This window comes from Sapajus apella, unplaced genomic scaffold, assembly GCF_009761245.1.
Source record: "Sapajus apella isolate SASKATOON/1434 unplaced genomic scaffold, GSC_monkey_1.0 scaffold33, whole genome shotgun sequence".
In the NCBI taxonomy this organism is placed as follows: Eukaryota; Metazoa; Chordata; class Mammalia; order Primates; family Cebidae; genus Sapajus; species Sapajus apella.
Genome location: NW_022436973.1, coordinates 12,259,694 through 12,282,589, shown reverse-complemented (window position 1 = coordinate 12,282,589; position 22,896 = coordinate 12,259,694). Strand labels below are relative to the sequence as shown.

The 22,896-nt window shown below is 39.9% G+C and overlaps 1 protein-coding gene across 4 annotated transcripts in view; it reads left to right on the top strand.

Moving 5' to 3' along the window:
* CSNK2A1 (casein kinase 2 alpha 1) overlaps positions 1-22,896 on the top strand; it is a 74,699-nt gene that overhangs the window by 21,671 nt on the left and 30,132 nt on the right. The window contains exon 1 of one of the 4 annotated variants that reach the window (XM_032295356.1): positions 13,198-13,289. The exons of the other annotated variants lie outside the window; for them this stretch is intronic. The gene's annotated coding sequence lies outside the window, so the exon portion shown is untranslated. Of the gene's footprint in view, positions 1-13,197; positions 13,290-22,896 lie in introns of those variants that run through there. 4 annotated transcript variants of the gene reach the window in all.

Here is a 22,896-nt window from a genome sequence, read left to right as displayed (position 1 = left end):
TAATATTTAAATACTGGCAATATTTAACTTGTAATGTTGAAATAAATTTTAGATTTACAGAAGTTATCGAATCTTCATATATGCTTCCCTCAATATCTCCTAATGTTAATATCTTGCCATAACTGGGATATGTCATCAAAACTAAGAAATTGGGCCAGGAATGGTGGCCCCCACCTGTTATCCCAGTAACCCTGGTGGGAAAGGTTGTTTGAGGCTAGGAGTTTGAGACCAGCCTGGGCAATGTAGCAAGACCCCATCTCTATGAAAAATTAAAGTTAGGTGGATATGGTGGTATGTGCCTGTAGTCCTAGCTACTTAGGAGGCTGAGGCAGGAGGATTGCTTGAGCCCAGGAGTTCAAGGCTGCCATGAACTAGGAGAGTTAGGATCACACCATTGCACTCCAGCCTGGGTGACAGAGTGAGACCCCCTCTCTAAAATAAATAAATAAAATAATTAAACTAAGAAATTAACATCGGTATAATACTATTAACTAAACTACAGGCTTTATTTGGATTTTACCAGTTATATCCTTTTTCTGTTCAAGGAGCCAGTCCAGGATACCACATTAATTTAGTCTTCATGTCTCCTTAATATCCTCCAGTCTGTGAAGCTTCTCAGTCTGTCTTTAATTTTCATTACTTGAAAACGTTTGAAGAAGACTGGTGATATATTTTATAGGATGTCCTTCAATATAGGTTTGACTGATGTTTTCTCAAGATTAAGTTGTGGTTATGGATTTTTGAGAAGACTACCACAGAGGTGAAGTGCCCTTCCCATCACATTCTATCAGGGGCATATGATGTCAAAGTGACTTAGCACTAGTGACATATTTCAGTAAAGTCTGCCAGGTTTTTTTTACTGTAGAGTTGCTATTTCTCCCTTTCCAAGCCCACTGGACTTAGGAATGCCCTTGTAATGAATAAGCATGGGAAGGGAGAAATTTAGGCTCTCTTTCCATGCTTATTTCCTTTTCTAGAAGAAAGAAAATTGAGCTCCACCTCCTCAAGGGAGGCATATCAAATATTTTGTGAATATATTTTAAAACCACCATAGTAATAAATATCCTAGAGGATATACTTTAAGGCTATGCAAGTATCCTGTTTCTCTTAAAAGCTTTACTCATTAATTTTAGCATCTATCTGTGGATCTTGCCTATAGGAATTACTGTGTTGATCTAATAGTAGTCTTATATTTCTTTCTTGCTACATGTATTAGTTGGAATTCTTATGTAAGGAAGATTTTAAAAATTTATTTACATAGTGTGGATACATGGATATTTTATTGCTTAGAGTTATAATTTGGTACTCATTATTTTGTTCAGATTGTTCTTGCTTTAGCCATTGGAGCTCCTTCAAGTTGGCTTCCATGTCTCTTCAACTGTAAGACTTTCTAAGCTAGGCCAAGAATGGTGGCTCATGCCTTTTATCCCAGCACTTTGGGAAGCTGAGGCAGGAGGATTGCTTGAGCCCAAGAGTTTGAGACCAGCCGGGGCAATATATTCAGACCTCGTCTCTACTGAAAATTTAAAAATTAGCTAGGTGTGGTAGTGCACACCTGTAGGTCCCAGCTACCCAGGAGGCTGAGGTGGAAGGATCACTTGAGCCCCGATAGTCATGATCGTGCCACTGTACCCCATCCTGGGCAACAGAGCAAGATGCTGTCTTAAAAAAAAAAAAAAAAAAAGATTTGCCAGGCCATCTTGTATTTTTTCTACCCCAATCCTAGAATGAGCCATTTCTTTAAAGAGCCTTCATTCCTTTGGAGAATAACATTTAGAAACCAAGGAAACTAGGTCTTCTCATTGCTATTCAGTGTCACTGTTTTTAGGTGCTCTCAGCAGACAGAGCTAGGAATTTGCATCAAGTAATGTTCATGCCAGGGTGTACTGTTCACGCTATGGTGTACAATTCTGTGGGTTTTGACAAAATCCCCTCTACTGTACAGAAGAGTTTAATTGCCATGGGGCAGTCACCCATCATCTGGCCTCCATCTCTGTGATTTTGCTTTTTCCAGAATGTCATGTAAATCAGCGATCCCCAACCTTCTTGGCACCAGGGACCAGTTTCACAACTGGGCAGGGGTTGGGGGTGGTTTGGGGATGATTCAAGCATGTTACATTTATTGTGTGCTTTATCTGTTACATTGTATTATGTAATGGAATAACTGTACAACTCACCATAATGTAGAATTCCCATCGGGGGTGATGGGAGACAGTGACAGATCATCAGGCATTAGATTCTCATAAGGAGCACAAAACCTAGATCCCTCGAATGTGCAGTTCACAATAGGGTTCTCCTATGAGAATCTAATGCCATTGCTGATCGGACAGGAGGCAGAGCTCAGGTGGTAATGCGAGTGGCTCTCCCGCTGCTCACCTCCTGCTGTGTGGCCCAATTCCTAATAGGTCACAAACTGGTACAGGCCTGTTAGAAACCCCTGATATAAATAGAACCCCTGATGTAAATGGAAGTATACAATATGTAGCCTTTTGTTTCTGGCTTCTTCACTTTAAGATTCACCATGTTGGTCAGGTGTCACAACTCACACCTGTAATCCTAGCACTTTGGGAGGCTGAAGCCAAAGGATTGCTTGAGATCAGGAGTTTGAGACCAGCCTGGGCAACAAAGCAATACTCTATCTCTACCAAAAAAAGAAAAAAGATTTATCCATTTTGTTGCACAAATCAGTAGTTTGTACCTTTTTATTGCTAAGCATCCCATAGCAAACCATTTGTTTGTTCATGTGCCTGTTGGACACCTTGGTTGTTTCTATTTTTTCATCATTATGGATAAAGCCGCCTTAAATATTTGTGTGAAGGTTTTTGTGTAGATATAAGTTTCTCTTGAGTAAATACCTAGGAGTGGGAATGCTGGTTGTATGGTTAAGTACATGTTTAACTGTATAAGAAACTGCCAAACTGTTTTCCAAAACCATTTTGCATTCCCATCAAGAATGAACTAGTTACTGTTATTCTGCATCCACACCAGCTTTTGATATTGTCAATTTTGTTTCTTGTTTTTTTTTTTAATTTTAGCTATTTTAATAGATCTGCAGTGGTAGTGATATGATTTAATTTCATTTTCTCTGCTGTCTAGCAGTGTTGGGTATCTTTTAATATACTTATCTGTGTATCTTCTTTTATGGTATTTTTGTTCACATCTTTTGCCCATTTTCTTTTTTTTTTTTTTTTTTTTTTTTTTGAGACAGAGTTTCGCTCTTATTACCCAGGCTGGTGTGCAATGGCACAATCTCGGCTCACCGCAACCTCCGTCTCCTGGGTTCAGGCAATTCTCCTGCCTCAGCCTTCCTGAGTAGCTGGGATTACAGGCACGCACCACCATGCCCAGCTAATTTTTTGTATTTTTAGTAGAGACGGGGTTTCACCATGTTGACCAGGATGGTCTCGATCTCTTGACCTCGTGATCCACCCACCTCGGCCTCCCAAAGTGCTGGGATTACAGGCTTGAGCCACCGCGCCCGGCCCCCATTTTCAAATTTAGTTGTTATTGTTGAGTTCTTTATATGTTACAGATACAAGTTCTTTATTCAGATTTGTGATTTGTAAATATATTCTTCTTGTCTCTGGCTTATTTTCTTAATAATGGCTTTCACAGAGCAGAAATATTTTAATGTTGATGAAGTTCAGTTTATCAGTTTTACAGACCATGCTTTTAATATCATGTCTTCAAACTCTGCCTGGTTGCAAACCCTGGTTGCAAGAAGGTTTGATAGTTTTACATTTATATGTTTCCCCCCGAGATGGGGTCATCTTGTCATGTCACCCAGGCTGGGATTATACCGGTATGAGCTACCACATCTGGCCCAAGTTTTACATTTATATCTGTGATTCATTATGAATTATCTTTTATGTAAGGTACGAGATTTAGGTTGAAGTTTATTATTTTGCATATTGATCTCCAAGTCTTCCAAAGTCATTTGTAGAAAAGATTATATGCCTGTAATCCCAGCACTTTGGGAGGCCAAGGTGAACGAATCATTTGTGCCCAGAAATTTGATACCAGCTGGTCATTATGGTGAAACCTTGTCTCTACTAAAAATACAAAAATTAGCCGGGCATGGTGGGGCGCAGTGGCTCACACCTGTAATCCCAGCACTTTGGGAGGCCAAGGGGGGCAGATCACAAGTCAGGAGATCGAGACCATCCTGGCTAACATGTTGAAACCTCGTCTGTTCTAAAATACAAAAAATTAGCCAGGTGTGGTGGTGCACACCTGTCATCTCAGCTACTCAGGAGGTTGAGGTAGGGGAATCACTGGAACCCAAGAGGCAGAGATTGCAGTAAGCCAAGATCGTGCCACTGCATTCCAGCCTGCCTACAGAGTGAGACTCCATCTCAAAACAAAACAAAAAAACTGGGCATGGTGACACACACCTGTGGTCCTAGCTACTCAGGAGGGTGAGGCAGGAGGCAGGAGACTTACTTGAACCCAGGAGGCAGAGGTTGCAGTGAGCTGAGATCATGACACTGTACTCCAGCCTGGGTGACAGAGGCAGACCCTGTCTTGAAAACAAATATATATGTATGTATCTATCTATCTATATATATATCTCCTTTCTCTATTGAACTGCCTTTGTACCTTTGTCAAAAATTAATTGACTATATTTGTGTGGGTGTATTTCTGTTCTCTTTATTCTGTTCCCTTGATCTATGCTTTATCCTTTTGCCACTGTTTTGACAACTATAGCTTTGTAGTAAGTTTAAAATTAGGTAGTATAATTCTTCCAGCTTTATTATTTTTCAGAATTGTTTGGATTATTCAGGTTCATTTGGATTTCTTTTTTAATCTAGTCTGATTGTCTTTTACCTGGATAATTTATTCCACTTATATATATTTAATATAATTAATTATATTCAAATTTAACTTTTTTTCCTATGTTTCTTATGTTCTAGATATTTTTCTTCTTCCTTCTTACCATTCTTTTGGATTCTTTTTATGGTTTCACTTTATTCCCGCTTTCTGGTGTGGAAATACATGCTATTTTTATTCTGTAATTAGTTGTCATCGTACATGTTGTGACTTACAGCTCTAACTTACCAAAGCCTGATATTATAACTTTTCATATGATATTATCCTCTTTTCATATAATAAAAGAACTTTAGAAAGAAGATTTTGACATTTCCTCAATATACTATGTTTTTATTGTGATGTATTATATTTTTTAAAGCTCCTCAAGGTATTGTTATTCTTTTGTATAATCAATGTTTGTTTGGAGTTGTCTGTAGATTTTCCTCTTTTATATTTTTTATTTTCTCTTTCAACTCAGACCTTAATGGATTTTTTTTCTTCTTTCCTTAGCGACATTTGCTTGATAACAGAATTTTAATTTGGTGGTTTTTGGTTTTTTTTAAAGCACACTGCAGGTATTAAACTAGCTTGGCTTCATTGTTGGTTTTGAAAAATCAGCTGTTCTAATGCTGGTTTTTTACTATAATCTGCCTTTTTCTCTGCTTACTTTTTAGGTTTATCTTTGTCTTCTGTTTTTTTTGTTTGAGACAAGATCCTGCTATTTTGCTCAGGCTGGTCTCCAACCCCTGGCCTCAAGCAATCCTCCTGCATCAGCCTCTCAAACAGCTGGGACTACTAGGCCTGTGCCATTACACCCAACTCATTTTTCTTTTTTCCTGCTGTTTTGTGATTATATGTTTAGCTTTGGATTTTTTTAAATTGATCTTATTTGGAAACTGTTTGCTTCTGGAATTTGATTGTGTCTAATTGCTTCTGGGATATTTTCACCTGTCTTCAGTTATTCCCTTTACCCCATTCTCTCCTTTTCTGTTAGAACTATTTAAAAGTATATCAAACTGGCCAGGTGCAGTGGCTTACACCTGTAATGGCAACACTTTGGGAGGCCAAGATAAGCGGATCACTTGAAGTCAGGAATTCAAGACCAGCCCCGCCAACATGGCAAAACTGCATCTCTATTAAAAATGCAAAAATTGCCCAGGCATGGTGGCACACACCTGTAGTCCCAGCTACTCTGGAGGCTGAGGCAGGAGAATCACTTGAACCCGGGAGGCAGAGGTTGCAGTGAACTGAGATCCTACCACTGCATTCCAGTCTGGATGACAGAGCGAGACTTGTTGCATAGGTATACACGTGCCATGGTGGTTTGCTGTCTCCATCTCCCCTGTCATCTACATCAGGCATTTCTCCCAGTGTTATCCCTCTCTAATGTCCCTGCCCCCCGCTCTCTTCCCTTAGCCCTCCACCCCCAAACATACCCCAGTGTGTGATGTTCCCTTCCCTGTGCCCATGTGTTTTCATTGTTCAACACCCACCTATGAGTGAGAACATGCAGCGTTTGGTTTTCTGTTCTTGTGTCAGTTTGCTGAGCATGATGGTTTCCAGATTCGTCCATCTCCGTACAAAGGGCACAAACTCAGTTTTTTATGGCTGCATAGTATTCCATGGTGCATATGTGCCAATTTTCTTTGTCCATTCTATCATTGATGGGCATTTGGGTTGGTTCCAGGTCTTTGCTATTACAGACAGTGCCTCAATGAACATACGTGTGCATTTGTCTTTATAATAGAATGATTTATAATCCTTTGGATAGAATGATTTATAATCCTTTGGGTATATATCCAGTAATGGGATTGCTGGGTCAAATGGAATTTCTATTTCTAGATCCTTGAGGCATCGCCACATTGTCTTCCACAATGGTTGAACTAATTTACACTCCCACCAACAGTGTAAAACTTTTCCTATTTCTCTACATCCTCTCCTGCATCTGTTGTCTCCAGATTTTTTTATTCTAACCGGCATGAGATGGTATCTCAATGTGGTTTTGACTTGCATTTCTCTAAAGACCAGTGGTGATGAGCATTTTTTCATGATTATTGGCATCATGTATGTCTTCTTTTGAAAAGTGTCTGTTCATATCCTTTACCCACTTTTGAATGCGTTTGTTTTTTTCTTGTTAATAATCTGTTTTAGTTCTTTGTAGATTCTGGATATTAGCCCTTTGTCAGATGGGTAGATGCAAAAATTTTTTCCCATTCTGTTGGTTGCCAGTTCACTCTAATGATTGTTTCTTTTGCTGTACAGTAGCTCTTAAGTTTAATTAGAACGCATTTGTCTATTTTGGCTTTTGTTGCCATTGCTTTTGGTGTTTTAGTCATGAAGTCCTTGCCTATGCCTATGTCCTGAATGGTATTGCCTAGGTTTTCTTCCACGGTTTGTATGGTGTTAGGTCTTATGTTTAAACCTTCAATTCATCTGGAGTTAATTTTAGTGTAAGGTGTCAGGAAGGGGTCCAGTTTCTGCTTTCTGCAAATGGCTAGCCAATTTTCCCAACACCGTTTATTAAACAGGGAATCCTTTCCCCATTGCTTGTTTGTGTCAGGTTTGTCAAAGATCTGATGGTTGTATACGTGTGGCATTGCTTCCAAGGCCTCTGTTCTGTTCCATTGGTCTATAGCTCTGTTTTGGTATCAGTATCATGCTGTTTTGATTACTGTAGCCTTGTAGTATAGTTTGAAGTCAGGTAGTGTGATGCCTCCAGCTTTGTTCTTTTTGCTTAGGATTGTCTTGGCTATATGGGCTCTCTTTTGGTTCCTTATGAAGTTTAAAGTGATTTTTCCAGTTCTGTGAAGAAGGTCAATGGTAGCTTGATGGGGATAGCGTTGAATCTATAAATTACTTTGGGCAGTATGGCCACTTTCACAATACTGATTCTTCCTAACCATGAGCATAGAATGTTTTTCTGTTTGCGTCCTCTCTTATTTCCTTGATCAGTGGTTTCTAGTTCTCTTGAAGTGGTCCTTTACATCCTTTGTTAGTTTTATTGCTAGGTATTTTCTCTTTATAGCAATTGTGAATGGGTGTTCGCTCTTGATTTGGCTGTTTGTTATTGGTGTATATGAATGCTTGTGATTTCTGCACATTGATTTTGTATCCTGAGACTTTGCTAAGTTGCTTCAGTTTAAGGAGATTTTGGGCTGAGACAATCGGGTCTTCTAAATATACAATCATGTTATCTGCAGATAGAGACAATTTGACTTCCTCTTTTCCTAATTGAATTCCCTTTATTTCATTTTCTTGCCTGATTGCTCTGGCTAGAACTTCTAGTACTATATTGAATAGGAGTGGTGAGAGAGGGCATCTTTGTCTAGTGCCAGTTTCAAAGGGAATTCTTCCAGTTTTTGCCCGTTCAGTGTGATATTGGCTGTGGGTTTGTCATAAATAGCTTTTATTATTTTGCGATACACTTCATTGATACCTAGTTTATTGAGGGTTTTTAGCATAAAGCGCTGTTGAATTTTGTCAAAGGCCTTCTCTGCATCTATTGAGATAATCGTGTGGTTTTTGTCTTTGGTTCTGTTTATGTGATGGATTACATTTATAGACTTGCATATGTTGAACCAGCCTTGCATCCCCAGGATGAAGCCTACTTGATCATGATGGATAAACTTTTTGATGGCCTGTTGCATTTGGCTTGCCAGTATTTTATTGAAGATTTTTGCGTCTATGTTCATCATGGATATTGGCCTGAAGTTTAGTTTTTTAGTTTAGTCTCTGCTGGGTTTTGCTATCAGGATAATGTTGGTCTCATAAAATGAGTTAGGGGGGATTCCCTCTTTTTGTATTGTTTGGAATAGTTTCAGAATATGTCTGGTAGAATTCGGCTGTGAACCCATCTGGACATGGACTTTTTTTGGTCGGTAGGCTATTAATTGCTACCTCAACTTCAGCCCTTGTTACTGATCTATTCAGGGTTTCAGCTTCTTCCTGGTTTAATCTTAGGTGGGTGCAAGTGTCCAGGAATTTATCCATTTCTTCCATATTTACTCGTTTATGTGCATAGAGTTGTTTGTAGTAATCTCTGATGGTAGTTTGTATTTCTGTGGAATCGGTGGTGATTATCCCCTTTATCATTTTTTATGGCATCTGTTTGATTCTTCTCTCTTTTCTTTTTTATTAGTCTGGCTAGCAATCTTTCTATTTTGTTGATCTTTTCAAAAAAACACCTCCTGGATTTACGGATTTTTTAAAGAGTTTTTTTGTGTCTCTGTCTCCCTCAGTTCTGCTCTGATCTTAGTTTCTTGTCTTCTGCTAGCCTTTGAGTTTTTTTGATCTTGCTTCTCTAGCTCTTGCAATTTTGACAATAGGATGTTGATTTTAGATCTTTGCTTGCTTCTCATGTGGGCTTTTATTGCTATAAATTTCCCTCTAGACACTGCCTTAAATGCGTTGCAGAGATTCTGGTACGTGTGTCTCCATTCTCATTGGTTTCGAAGAACATCTTTATTTCTGCCTTCATTTCATTGTTTATCCAGTTGACATTCAGGAGCCAGTTGTTCAGTTTCCATGTGGTTTTGAGTGAGTTTCTTAATCCTGAGTTCTAATTTGATTGCACGGTGGTCTGAGAGACTGTTTGTTATGATTTCCATTCTTTTGCATTTGCCGAGGCGTGATTTACTTCCAATGATGTGTTCAATTTTAGAGTAAGTGGGATGTGGTGCTGAGAAGAATGTGTATGCTGTGGATTTGGGGTAGAGAGTTCTGTAGATGTTACTAGGTCCACTTCGTCCAGATCTGTGTTCAAGTCCTGGATATCCTTGATTTTCTGTCTCATTGATCTGTCTAATATTGACAGTATTAAAGTCTCTCACTATTATTGTATGGGAGTCTGCGTCTCTTTGTAGGTCGTTAAGAACTTGCTTTATGTATCTGGGTGTGCCTTTATTGGGTGCATATATATTTAGTATAGTTAGCTCTTGTTGCATTGATCCTTTTACCATTACATAATGCCCTTGTCTCTTTTGATCTTTGTTGGTTTAAAGTCCATTTTATGAGAGACTAGGATTCCAACCCGCTTTTATTTTGCTCTCCATTTGATTGGTAAATCGTCTTCCATCCCTTTATTTTGAGTCTATGTGAGTCTTTGCACATGAGATGGGTCTCCTGAATATAGCACACTGATGGGTCTTGACTTTTTATCCAGTTTGTCAGTATGTGTCTTTTGACTGGGGCATTTAGGCCATTTACATTTAACGTTAATGTTGTTGCGTGTGAATTCGATCCTGCCATTTTGTTACTGGCTGGTTGTTTTCCCCATTAGTTGACCCAGTTTTGTCATTGCATCGTTGGTCTTTACCATTTGGTACGTTCTTGCGGTGGCCGGTACTGGTTGTTCCTTTCCGTGTTTATAGTGCTTCCTTCAGGAGCTCTTGTAAGGCAGGCCTGGTGGTGACAAAATCTCTAAGTAATTGCTTGTCCATAAATAAAGGATTTTATTTCTCCTTGACTTATGAAGCTTAGTTTGGCTAGATATGAAATTCTGGGTTGAAAGTTCTTTTCTTTAAAGATGTTGAATATTGGCCCCCACTCTCTTGTGGCTTGTTGGGTTTCTGCTGAGAGATCTGATCAGTCTGATGGGTTTCCCTTTGTGGGTGACCCGACCTTTCTCTCTGGCTGTCTTTAGCATTTTTTCCTTTGTTTCAACCCTGGTGAATTTGACGATTATGTACCTTGGGGTTGCTCTTCTTGAGGAGTATCTTTGTGGTGTTCTCTGTATTTCTTGTATTTGAATGTTGTCCTGCCTTGCTAGGTTGGGGAAGCTCTCCTCGATAATATCCTGAAGAGTGTTTTCCAGCTTGGATTCATTCTCCCTGTCACCTTCAGGTACACTGATCAAGTGTAGATTAAGTCTTTTCACATAATCCTGTATTTCTTGGAGGCTTTGTTCATTTCTTTTCACTCTTTTTTCTCTTTTCTTACCTTCTCATTTTATTTCATTGAGTTGACCTTCAATTTCTGATATCCTTTCTTATGCTTGATTGATTTGCCTATTGAAAGTTGTGTAAGCTTCAGGAGGTTCTTGTGCTGTGCTTTTCAGCTCCATCAAGTTGTTTATGTTCTTCTCTAAGCTGGTTATTCTAGTTAGCATTTCATCTGACCTTTTTTTGTCAAGGTTTTTAGTTGCTTTGCATTGGGTTAGAACATGTTCCTTTAGCTCAGAGAAGTTTGTTATTACCCACCTTCTGAAGCCTCCTTCTGTCAGTTCGTCAAACTCATTCTCCATCCTGTTTTGTTCCCTTGATGGTGAGGAGTTGTGATCCCTGGGAGGAGGAGAGGCTTTCTGGTCTTTGATGATTTCATCCTTTTTGCGCTGGTTTCTTCCCATCTTCGTGGGTTTATCTACCTTTGATCTTTGAAGTTGGTGATTTTGGATGAGGTCTCTGAGTGGGTGTCCTTTCTGTAGATGTTGAAACCATTCTTTTTGTTTTTTAGTTTTCCTTCTAACGGCCCCTCTGGTGTGTGAGGCTTTTTTTTTTTTTTTTTTTTTTTTTTGTTATACAGGAGTCGGGGAGCTGCTTGAGAAGGCAGTCTGTCCCTTGTCTGCCTCTGAGGTGCTGCTGGGCTGCCTTGGATTCAGCCTGACTGCCGTGTAGGCTTCTTTTGGCTTTTATTTACACAGGTGAGATTAGACCCACCTTCGCAATGGCCGATGCCCTTCCCCCCACCAAGCTCAATCATCTTGGGTCAGTCTTGAACTGATGTGCTGGCTGCAAAACTCTCAAGTGAGAGGTCTTCAGTTTGCTGGTCTTTGTTGGGGTGGGACCTGCCAAGCCATATCACTTTGTCTTCCTGCTTTCAACTCTCCACCTTTATGGGGGGTGGTAGATCTGTCCTGCAGGTGCTCTTGGTGCTAGCCAAAACCTCCGCCAGTTCTTGCCAACAACTTGCAACACCAGGTAGGCCAGAGCCATAGCTCAGATCTGTGCTGGCAACTTGCAGCGCCTCTCAGCCTAGTGGCGTTCTCCCAGACTGTGGGTTTCAAAAGGTATGGGGGAAGTGCAGTATCCGAACCAGAGTGCCAAGGGGGTAAAGTCCCCGACCAGAAGATCAGGGACTTCCCCAGTGGGGCACATCCCACCCTGCCTCAGTTCTCCGTCCCTGGGCTACAACCAGTCCCATAGAAATGAACCTGGTACCTGGGTTGGAAATGCGGAGATCACTCGTCTTCTGTGTTTCTCTCCCTGGGACCTGCACTCCAGAGCTGTTCCTATTCAGCCATCTTGGCGGAAGTCCTCCTCTCTTTTTTGAGATCTGCTAGGAGGTTGTATTTAAAAATATGTTTTTGTAGTAATCTTTGAGGCCCACATTAAGGTACTTTTCTCCATGGAGAGCTTGCTTATATCAGGTATGCCTGGGCACCGATCCAGGAACCACCTTAAAACAAGCTTAAGATATGATGTTCCTGCTAATAGGGTTTTAATTCCTCCCTGGATCCTCCACTCCCCAATTACTCTTACCATTAGGGTGTATCCCTCTTCATAAGGTGGGAACCTTATGAAGAGAGCTTCCTATTAGACTTTTTGTCTTGTGAGAGCCCTGGGCTTTGGTTTATGTGAGAACAAAATTCTAATTTTCAGGATCAACAAAGGTTATCTGGGCTTCCTTATATGCTTATATCGCTGGGTTTACATTTTCTGTTCCCTTTTGGCTATAATTACTTCTCTTATTTAAAGATGAGTGGGCCAGGCGTGGTGACACATGCCTGTAGTCTCAGTTACTTGGGAGGCTGAGGTGGGAGGATTACTTGAGCCCGGGAATTCAAGGTGGCAGTGAGCTATGACTGAGCCACTGCACTCCAGCCTGGGTGACAAGGCAAGACGCTATCTCTTAAAAACAATTTTTAAAAAACGGATGAGTGTGTGTGTTTAATTCATTCTCTTTAGTTGTCCTCAGTAAGAGAGTTGATCCAAATAACCTAGCCTACCATGCATGGAAACAGGAAAATTACCTGCAAAAATGTTGATTTTTATACTTTAAAAACTAGGAAGCTGTTTGGGCATTTTGCTTTGTGACTTGCATTAGAGTTCTCCAGAAACATAGAGGTAATAAGAATATATATATATATAGGCATACAAGAGAGGATGTTATTATAAGAATTGGCTCACATGATTATGAAGGCTAAGAATTCCACAATAGGTGGTCTGCAAGAGACCCAGGGGTGCCAGTAACATGGCTCAGTCCAAGTCCAGAAACCTGAGAACACAGGGCCAGAGGGCCTTGGTGTAAGTCCTGGTGTCATAATGTGGAGAAGAGTGTATCCCAGCTCTAGGAGAGGGGAAGTACTTTTCTTTCTCTCTCTCTCTCTTTTTTTCTTCTATCCAGGTCCCCAGCTGATTGGATGATGCCCACCCAAATTGAAGGTGGATCTTCCCTACTTAGCCCACTGACTCACAGCTAGTCTCCTCTGGAAACACCCTTACAGATCACAGACACCCAGAAGTAATGCCTTACCAGTTCTCTAGGTATTCCTTAATTCAGTCAAATTGACACCTAAAATTAACCTTCACATGACCTCTGCAGTAGAACTGATTAGTGTGTGAAGTAGAGAAAGGAAAATACGGAATTGCAAAGGTTGTGAATTAATGATATTGTTTATTTTTTAAGCACAAATGGTAACAGTCGAGCAGAGTAAACTAAGAGACTCCAAATCAGATATAAAAAGGTTGCTGACCTCATGTGCAAAAAAAAGCACATCAGGTGCTTTTTAAAACCTGGTGCCACATTGCATGTAACATCCAATGTGTTTCTTATAGGAGATAACAAATGTGCCAGTCTTTGGTCATTTTAGGGTACAAAATTATAGGTCTTTAAAATTCTTAGCTTGCTTTAAAGTGTTGTGCTTTGCAATTTCTTGTTTTAATGTTTTCCATCTGAATAATTCCTACGCATACTCCATACATATTTGTTGAATGAATGATGAGTTGGTGATTTTAGGTACTCTGTAAGTATTTGTTGAATGAATGATGAGTTGGTGATGGTTTAAATACCCTTCAACGTCTGTAGACCATCATGGCTTAATTCTTTCAAGCACTGATCAGTTGAGATTGTAATGGTCTGTTTTCTTTGTCTGAGGGCAGAGATACTTTCTCTTTATTCTCCAGAGCCTAGAGAAAGAATGCCTTCCTGGCAGTCAGGCACACATTTCCTGGTATGTAGTAAACCTTCAGTAAATGCTTACAATGTAAGTGTACTGCTCTTGATTTGAAAGGAAGAGAAATTCACAGTAAGTATGGACATTTGAAATAAGTAATTCGGATAACATTAGTTACTTGTGCTGTTTTGTATTTATTTGGCCTTCTAGACAGTGCCACTTTTGTAAGGGAAATGGGCAAGTTTGACTGAATTTTCCTCTTTGCTATAGCAAGGTAGAAAAGCATACACATTTAAGCTCCCCCTGAGTTCCACAAGTCTTGTTTATCTCTTAGCAGTTTATGTTGCCTGATTGCTTGGAAAAAGAGTTCATTCTCTGTAGCAGTGCATAAAAGGTGTTTTCCTATATAGCTGCTTTTCCTCTAAACAAGCAGTCCTAAACCATGCAGTCAGTGCAATCTAAGCACATTCCTCATTCTTTATTGTAGAAATCTTTGTCCTGTCTGGTTGATTATAAGATTTTGTTCATTTGCTATGGTTCATTTAAGGATGAGAGGGAGTTGTTGTTGTTGTTGTTGTTGTTGTTGTTGTTTTTAAGATGGAGACTTGCTAAACATTAGGATTAAAAAGAACTGTGTGGCCAGGCATGGTAGCTCACACCTATAATCCCAGCACTTTGGGAGGCCAAGGCAGGCAGATCACAAGGTCAGGAGTTTGAGACCAGCCTGGCCAATATGATAAAACCCCATCTCTGCTAAAAATACAAAAATTAGCCAGGAGTGGTGGCACATGCCTGTAGTCCCAGCTACTCGGGAGGCTGAGGCAGGAGAATTGCTCGAACCTGGGAGGCAAAGGTTGCAGTGAGCCAAGATCATGCCACTGTACCAGCCTAGGTGACAGAGCAAGACTTTGTCTCAAAAGCAAAAAAAACTGATTGTATTACAGTTGAAAAATTGACTTAAAGTTCTAGAATGATCTTTTCCATTTCTGATACTAGGAAATTCATCAATAAAAATACATTAACAGGAAAAAAAAAGACAAAAGAAAAAAAAGAAAAAAATACATGAACAGAAATGACTAAGCATACTTGTTTGTATAGTTTCTGGAATTATACCGTTACCACGCCTCTGGTTTTCTTTTTAATTGAAAAATAACAACTGAACATAAGAGATTAGAGGGAGGGGCTGGCTAAGGGCAAGAGGAGTTTTTATGGAAATTAATTCTACTATATTCAGTATATATCAGTAAACTTGGGATTTCGGTAGTACACAATTTATCCTATGGTTTAGTGGTATTTTCTTTTCATTTACTTATACTTTATCAAAGAATAGGTCATGCAGACCCATGCAATTGGCTTTGACGTGATCTGACTTCAGTAGGGAAAAATTATTGACATGATACTTTTTCAGTAGCTGAGTAATCAACTTCATTTAGGCTAAAAATTGAGCAGACAAGACTTAGCCAAGTCTTGAAAGTCATTCTGAAGGCGTTTAGGTAGATGTAGTGGTCTGAAATGGTTAGCGACTAAAGTTACACCTCCTTTTATGCAATTACATGGAAACGGCACTAAGTAAGAAATTTAAAATGCAACTTAATAAGAAAGGTAATGAATTTTCCGTTAGATTGCCTTTAGTTATACTAGTATTATGAACAGTGGATAGAAGAATTGATTTTCCAGATATCTGGGACTGAGGCACTTTTCTCATCTTCCAAATAAGCTGTTATGAAAATTGCTAAAATCAAGTTTCTCCAGTATTCTCTTAATTTGAATTGTCAAGGGGAAAAAGACAAATCCTAGTTGTAGTCCTGTTATTTAATAGAAGTAGTAAAGAGAGGGAAGGGAACAATTTACTCAAGAGCCTTTGACTTGGTTTTCCAGTTCTCCTAGTTGTGTACCAGATGACCTGTAGTATTTAGGAACACTCTATACTTTGGATGCAACTTCATTTTCATTTTGTTTTTAAAAAATAAACCAAGATTAATTTGATCATTGAATAGTGTTTACTGAACATGCTATAAAATGCAAAGCCTTAGGCTAGGTACTGTAAATTAAAAAGGTAAATTAAACATGGGTCTTAACTTTATAGAACTTAGGGTCCAGTTGTCAAGATTTGAAGACTGGTGTGTGTGTGTGAATGTGCAGTAGAAAGTGGTTATGTTCTGTAGGAGTGAGAAGACTTGAACCTTGGAGGCCAACTCACTTTGTCTTTGAATCCCCACTGTAACCTTATTGGATATTCTTCGTCAAGTTACTGAACTTATGCTGTTCTTATTTGTAGATTAGAGAAACTAATGCTTGCCTAGTAGAGCTGTTGGGAGAATTAGATACTTAAAGCTGAGAAACTCTTTTAGCTCCAGGCTTATAATATCTAACTGCCTATTCAGAATCTCCTTTTGAATGATTCAAAGCCATTTATCCTTAAGTCCAAAACCCATCTTGTGAACTCTTATCTCCATGAATGTCACCAATAATCTGTCAAGCAAGAAATCCAAGAGTTACCTCCCACTTCATACATTTTCCAGTTCACTCCTAGCTATTGATTTTACACCATAAGTTTTGTACCTCATATTAGTCCACTGATCTCCACTGCCACTACCTCATCATTTCTCTCACATGTGCTGCTATAACAGCTTCCTGTCTCTCTGAATCCTGTCCCACACTCAGCCAGAGTAAAAACTGTAAAAATAACATGTATGGGTCACTTTTCTGCTTAAAACTTTTCAGTGAATTTGTATTACCCTTAGTCCATAGGTAAAATCTTTAATGGGATAGTTGTCTCACCCCTATTCTGCCTTGCTCACTTATATTCCTAAGGCCTAGGATAGTACTTTTTCATAGTAGATGCTTATATATTTAAGGGATGGACACAATAAGGAAAGTAGGGAAGAATCAAACCAAAAATTGAGAAATTTAGGCTGTTTGTTTTCTTCCTGTTAGACTACATGTGAATATACATATCATTTACAGAGGTATAAGTGAAATACTATTTCTAAATAAGATAATGTTTATCTTGGTTGGCCTAGTGGTTCATGCCTGTAATCCCAGCACTTTGAGAGGTGGAGGCTGGTGGATCACTTGAGTCTGGGAGTTCAAGATCAGCCTGGGCATCATGACGAAACCTCATCTCTACAAAACAATACAAATAAATATTAGCTGAGTATGATGACACACAGCTGTAGTCCCAACTACTCGGGAGGCTGAGGTGGGAGGATAGCTCAAGCCCAGAAGGTAGAGGTTGCAGTAAGCCAAGATGACACCACTGCACTCCAGCCTGGGTGACAGAGCAGAGCAAGACCTTGCCTCAAAAAATAATAATGATAGTATTTATTTTTGACCTCTTTTTTCTGTCTTTTCACACCCCCTCTTTTTTTTTTTTTTTTTTTTTTTTTTAAAGACAGGGTCTTGCTCTGTCACCCGGGTTGGAGTACAGTGATGAGATCATGGCTCACTGCAACCTTGACCTCCCAGGCTCAGGTGATCCTCCCACCTCAGCCTACCGAGTACCTGGGACCACAGTTTTACCCCACTACACCCAGCTCATTTTTATGTTATTTGTAGAGAGGAGGTCTTGATACATTGCCCAGGGTGGTCTCAAACTCCTGAGTGCTGGGATTATAGGCATGAGTCAGCACACTTGGCTTCACATCCCCTTTTTATCACCATCCCTTAAACCCTCAATCCCTTAGTACCCTTTTATCTACAGGTATTGATCGATTTACCACCTATGCAACTTACGACCATTCGACTTTACGACCACAATCGCTAGCCACGACTGCTCCACGTCTGGCAGCGCAAACGTTGCCCAGCTGGGCGTACGACAGTGCGGACCAGCTTCCGGCAGCACTACCATCTCCGTGTGCACCATTTCAACTGTACATATAGCCTACTCAACTTACAACCAAATCGTGTTACAACCGGTCCACAGTCCCGACCGTGTTCGTAAGTCGAGCACTAGCTGTATATGAAGTTACAGAGTCACAGTTGAAGGAATCCTCTGTTTTATTTTCCCTTGTAATTAGTGAAGGCCAACCATTTGAAATTCATGTGAATACCTTTCTTACTATAAGCAGATTATTTGGTATGCATGACAGTAAGGTGAAGCACCTCTTTTAGAGGTACTGCAAAACAGTTAGCTTGTTGTCTTCCCGGTGGAGAATTAAATCTGCTAGTTCATAAATTAGGTCCCAGTTGATGATCCCCAAAGCAGTAAGGGTCATTCAGACAAGTACTCGAGAATCTCAAGAGTTTCATTAGTAATTAGTCTTCCACTCCTCACAGAGGATGCCAGGGCTTTGAGAGAGCAGAAGAAGACTGGGTGATAAGAATGTATATCGACTAGCAAATAGGAGTTTGATATTCTCCATATGCCAGATGGCTTCCAGGGAGGAATGAGGACTCATTTGGTAATGTCATGTCTACTCATGAGTTAGCCCTCAGGAGTTAACTCAGGGGCTGGGAGTTAACCACAACTACTATAATTTTTGTATTTTAAAGAATGAAGATTCCAGCCTGTTAGGTTCCTGCTTATTAGCTTTCACTAAGGAACTAGGCGATGTTTTTGGTGTTTCTAAGCCCTTTCTGGAAGATCATCTCACTTCATTTCCCCTTCAGTCTGCAAGCACAGTTATACAGGTATTATAAGTGTTGAACCAAAGCTGGGAGAAGCCCAACAGAGAGATCACTTCTTAAGCTATAGGGAAAGAGCTGTGAGATCCACAGATGAAGGCTGCCTTATAGATAGGTATAAAATGTTAACCAGTAAAGTGACCATAAAGAGGTATACAGAGACTAAAGAGAAGGATACTGTTTCTTCCGAGGAAAGGCTGAGAATTTAAAAGTTTAGTATATTAAAAGTCATAAATTTCTGGGGACAGCATTTCTGTTGGGTTCATGCTGTTGTTTATACTATTTTAGCCGTATTCATAACAAGACTTTTACCATTTTCCTGGTATCTTTCACTGCTGTCAATGCAGGCATAGTAGTCACAGAAAGTCACCAATCCTACAACATACATGACCTTGTTTCTTTGGGAAGAAGAAAAATTATAAGAAAACATTTGGTTTTTTTTTTTTTTTCCCGTGTATGTGTGTGTTTATACTTTTAACTGATTTTAAGTGAAAATAAATTAGATTAATGTCACCCAGGTTTTATAAAACCAAAGAAATAATTAGAAATTATTTTAAAGACTTGGTACTCGAATGACTTGTTTTCTGGTCATTAGTACATTTATGGAACCTCAGAAGGTTTGAGTTGAAGAGAGGCAAGTTACAGGAGTTGTTTGGGTTGGAGAATTCATAAGTCAGCATGTGAATCTTTTGATCTCATGTATTTGGATTGGAGTATCATTAATTGTGTTTGTCACAGTTAAGGAATACAAAATTAATCTCCGTTGCAGTCTCTTGCTATTCTTCTGAAAGCCCTTAGCTACTGACACCATGGGCATAAGCAGATATCATTTCTGGCTTCTCTTTGGGTGTGGTAGCTAAGTTACAGCTTAAATACAGCCTTGGAAAGAGGAGCAGTTTGTAAGCAACAAAAATAAAAATAGTATAGATATGATAACAGATGCATCGTCAGCAAACAAAATAACCCAACCAAAAAATAGACAAAGGCTTTGAATAGCCATTTCTCCAGAGAAGATATACAAATGGCCAATAAGCACATGAAAAGTTGTTCAGCCGGGCGCGGTGGCTCAAGCCTGTAATCCCAGCACTTTGGGAGGCCGAGGCGGGTGGATCACGAGGTCAAGAGATCGAGACCATCCTGGTCAACATGATGAAACCCCGTCTCTACTAAAAATACAAAAAAAATTAGCTGGGCATGGTGGTGCGTGCCTGTAATCCCAGCTACTCAGGAGGCTGAGGCAGGAGAATTGCCTGAACCCAGGAGGCGGAGGTTGCGGTGAGCCGAGATCACGCCATTGCACTCCAGCCTGGGTAACATGAGTGAAACTCCGTCTCAAAAAAAAAAAAAAGAAAAAAAAAAAAAAAGTTGTTCAATATCATTAATCATTAGGGAAATGCAAATTAAAATCACAATCAGTGGGATACCACTTCGTACTCATTAAGATGGCTGTTACTAAAAAAAAAGAGGAAGAAGAAAAGAAAACCAGAAAATAGGCCAGGCACAGCCTATTTTGAGAACACTTTGGGAGGCCAAGGTAGAAGGCCAGGAGTTCAAGAACAGGTTGGGCATAAGCAAGACCCCTGGCTCTGTAAAACAAACAGGCGGGCGCAGTGGCTTGCACCTGTAATCCCAGCACTTTGGGAGGCCAAAGTAGGTGTATCACAAGGTCAAGAGATCAAGACCATCTGACCAACATGGTGAAACCCCATCTCTACTAAAAATATAAAAATTAGCTAGGCATGGTGACGCATGCCTGTAATCCCAGCTACTTGGGAGGTTGAGGCAGGAGAATCACTTGAATGAACCTGGGAGATAGAGGTTACAGTGAGCCAAGATTGTGCCACTGCACTCCAGCCTGGCAACAGAGTAAGACTTCATCAACAAACAAGCAAAAAACAGACAAATAATAAATGTTGGTAAGGATATAGAGAAGTTGTAACCTGTTGGTGAGAGTGTAAAATGATAGAGTTGCTGTGGAAAACAATATGCTGGTTCCTCAAAAAATTAAACATAGAATCACTACATGGTCTAGCAATTCCACTTCTGGATATATACCTAAAAGATTTGAAAGCAGGACCTCAAACAGATATTTTTACACCTATATCCATAGCAGCGTTATTTACAGTAGCCAAACTGGAAGCAACCCAAGTGTCCCGCAGCAGATAAATGGATAAGCAAAATGTGGGGTGTGTATGTGTATGTGTGTGTGTGTACACATATATATATACGTATATGTATATATGTGTGTATATATATGGTGCATTACCATTCAGCCTTTAAAAGGACTGGAATTCTAACATGCTATAATATGGATGAACCTTGAAGACATTACGCTAAATTAAATAAGCGAAACAAAAGAAAAATATTGTCTGATTCCATTTATATGAGGTTCCTAGAATAGTCAACTCAGACAGAAAATAGAATAGTGATTGCAAAGAGTTAGGGGGAGGGAAAATTAGTGTTTAGTGGATATGTAGTTTTAGTTTGGGATGCTAAAAATTTATAGAAATGGAAGATCTGGTGATAATTGCACAAGAATATGAATATACATAATGCAACTGAACTTTATGTTTAAATGTGGATAACGTGTAATTTTATTTTTTTTAGATGAGGTCTCACTGCTGTTGCCCAGGCTGGAGTGCAGTGGTGCAATCATAGCTCACTGTAGCCTCAACTTTCTGGGCTCAAGTGATTCTCCCACCTCAGCCTCCCAGATAGCTGGGACCACAGGCACACACCACAACGCCTGGGTAATTTTTTGTATTTTCAGTAGAGACGGAGTTTTGCCATGTTGCCCAGACTGGTTGTGAACCCCTGGGTTCAAGTGATCCACCCTCTTCGGCTCCGAAAGTGAGCCACCGTGCCTGGCCATAAAGTTTATATTATGTGTATTTTACCACAATTTTTTTTTAACCACAATTTTTAAAAATGTTTCAACGAGCCAGGCATGGTGGCTCACTCCTGTAATCACTGTACTTTGGGAGGCTGAGGTGGGAGAATCACTTGAACCCAGGATTTTGAGACCAGCCAGGGCAACATAGGGAGATCCCATCTTTACAAAAAAATATATTTTTAAATTAGCCAGGCGTGGGCTACCATGCCTGTGGTTCTAACTACTTGGGAGGCAGAGGTGGGAGGATTGCTTGAGCCTGGGAGGTCAAGGCTGCAGTGAGCTGTCATCACACCACTGCACTCTGGCGTGAGCTACAGAGTGAGACCTTGTCTCAAACAAAAAAGTTTCAACAAAAAATAAAAATAGTACAAAGGGCATCTCTATCCCCTTTGCCCAAATTTATCTATTGTAATATTTTACCCAACTTGTTTTATCATTTGTGAGTGTGCTCTCATGTGTGCTCTGTGTATACACATGTAAACACCTGTGGCCACATTTTTTTTCCGAACCATTTTAGGGTAGATTATATGCATCCTGGCTGTTTACTTCTAATTCAGGAAAATTTCTTAAGAATAGATATATTCTCTTAACTATTGTGATTATATACCAACTTCACAAATTTACAATAATTTAATCCCATTAAATTCCAGTTCTGTCTTTTTTATAGCATCCCCACCCCCACCTCCTGCAGGACAGGATACAGTCTGGAATAGAGTATTTTTGCATTTATGCAATGTCTGTTTAGCCTCCATTTGTCTTTTATGATATGAACATGTTTTAGGAGTGTAGTACCCCTTCCCCCTTTTAAAGTAGACACTTCCTCTTTTTCTGAATGTTTCCTAGTAATTGAATTGAAGTTATGACTGGGCATGGTGGCTTACGTCTGTAATCCCAGCACTTTGGGAGGCTGAGGTGGGAGGATTGCTTGAGCCTAGGAGTTCAAGACCAGCATGGGCAACATGGTGAAACCCAGCCTCTACTGAAAATACAAAAAATTAGGTGAGTGTGGTGGCGTGTACTTGTCATCCCAGCTACCTGGGAGGCTGAGGTGGGAGAATCATCAGAGCCCAGGAAGTCGAAGTTTCAGTGAGCCATGATCACACCACTGCACTGTGGCCTGGGAAGACCCTGTCTTAATATACATACATACATACATATGCACACATATACGGATTGAAGTTATGCAATTTCAGCCAGGAAACTGCTAAGTGTGGTGTCCTTCTCAGGTTATCACAACTGGAGACTCAATATAATTTCTTTTCTTCTTCTTCTTTTTTTTTTTTTTTTGGAAGGAGTTTTTTTCTTTTTTCCCAGGGTGGGGGGGGAAAGGGGTGGATCTTGGCTCACGGCAACCTCAGCCTCCTGAGTAGCTTGGAGTATAAGGGTGAACCACCATGCCCCCCTAATATTTGTTTTTTTTTTTTTTTGGGTAGAGACGGGGTTGCTCCATGTTGGTCAG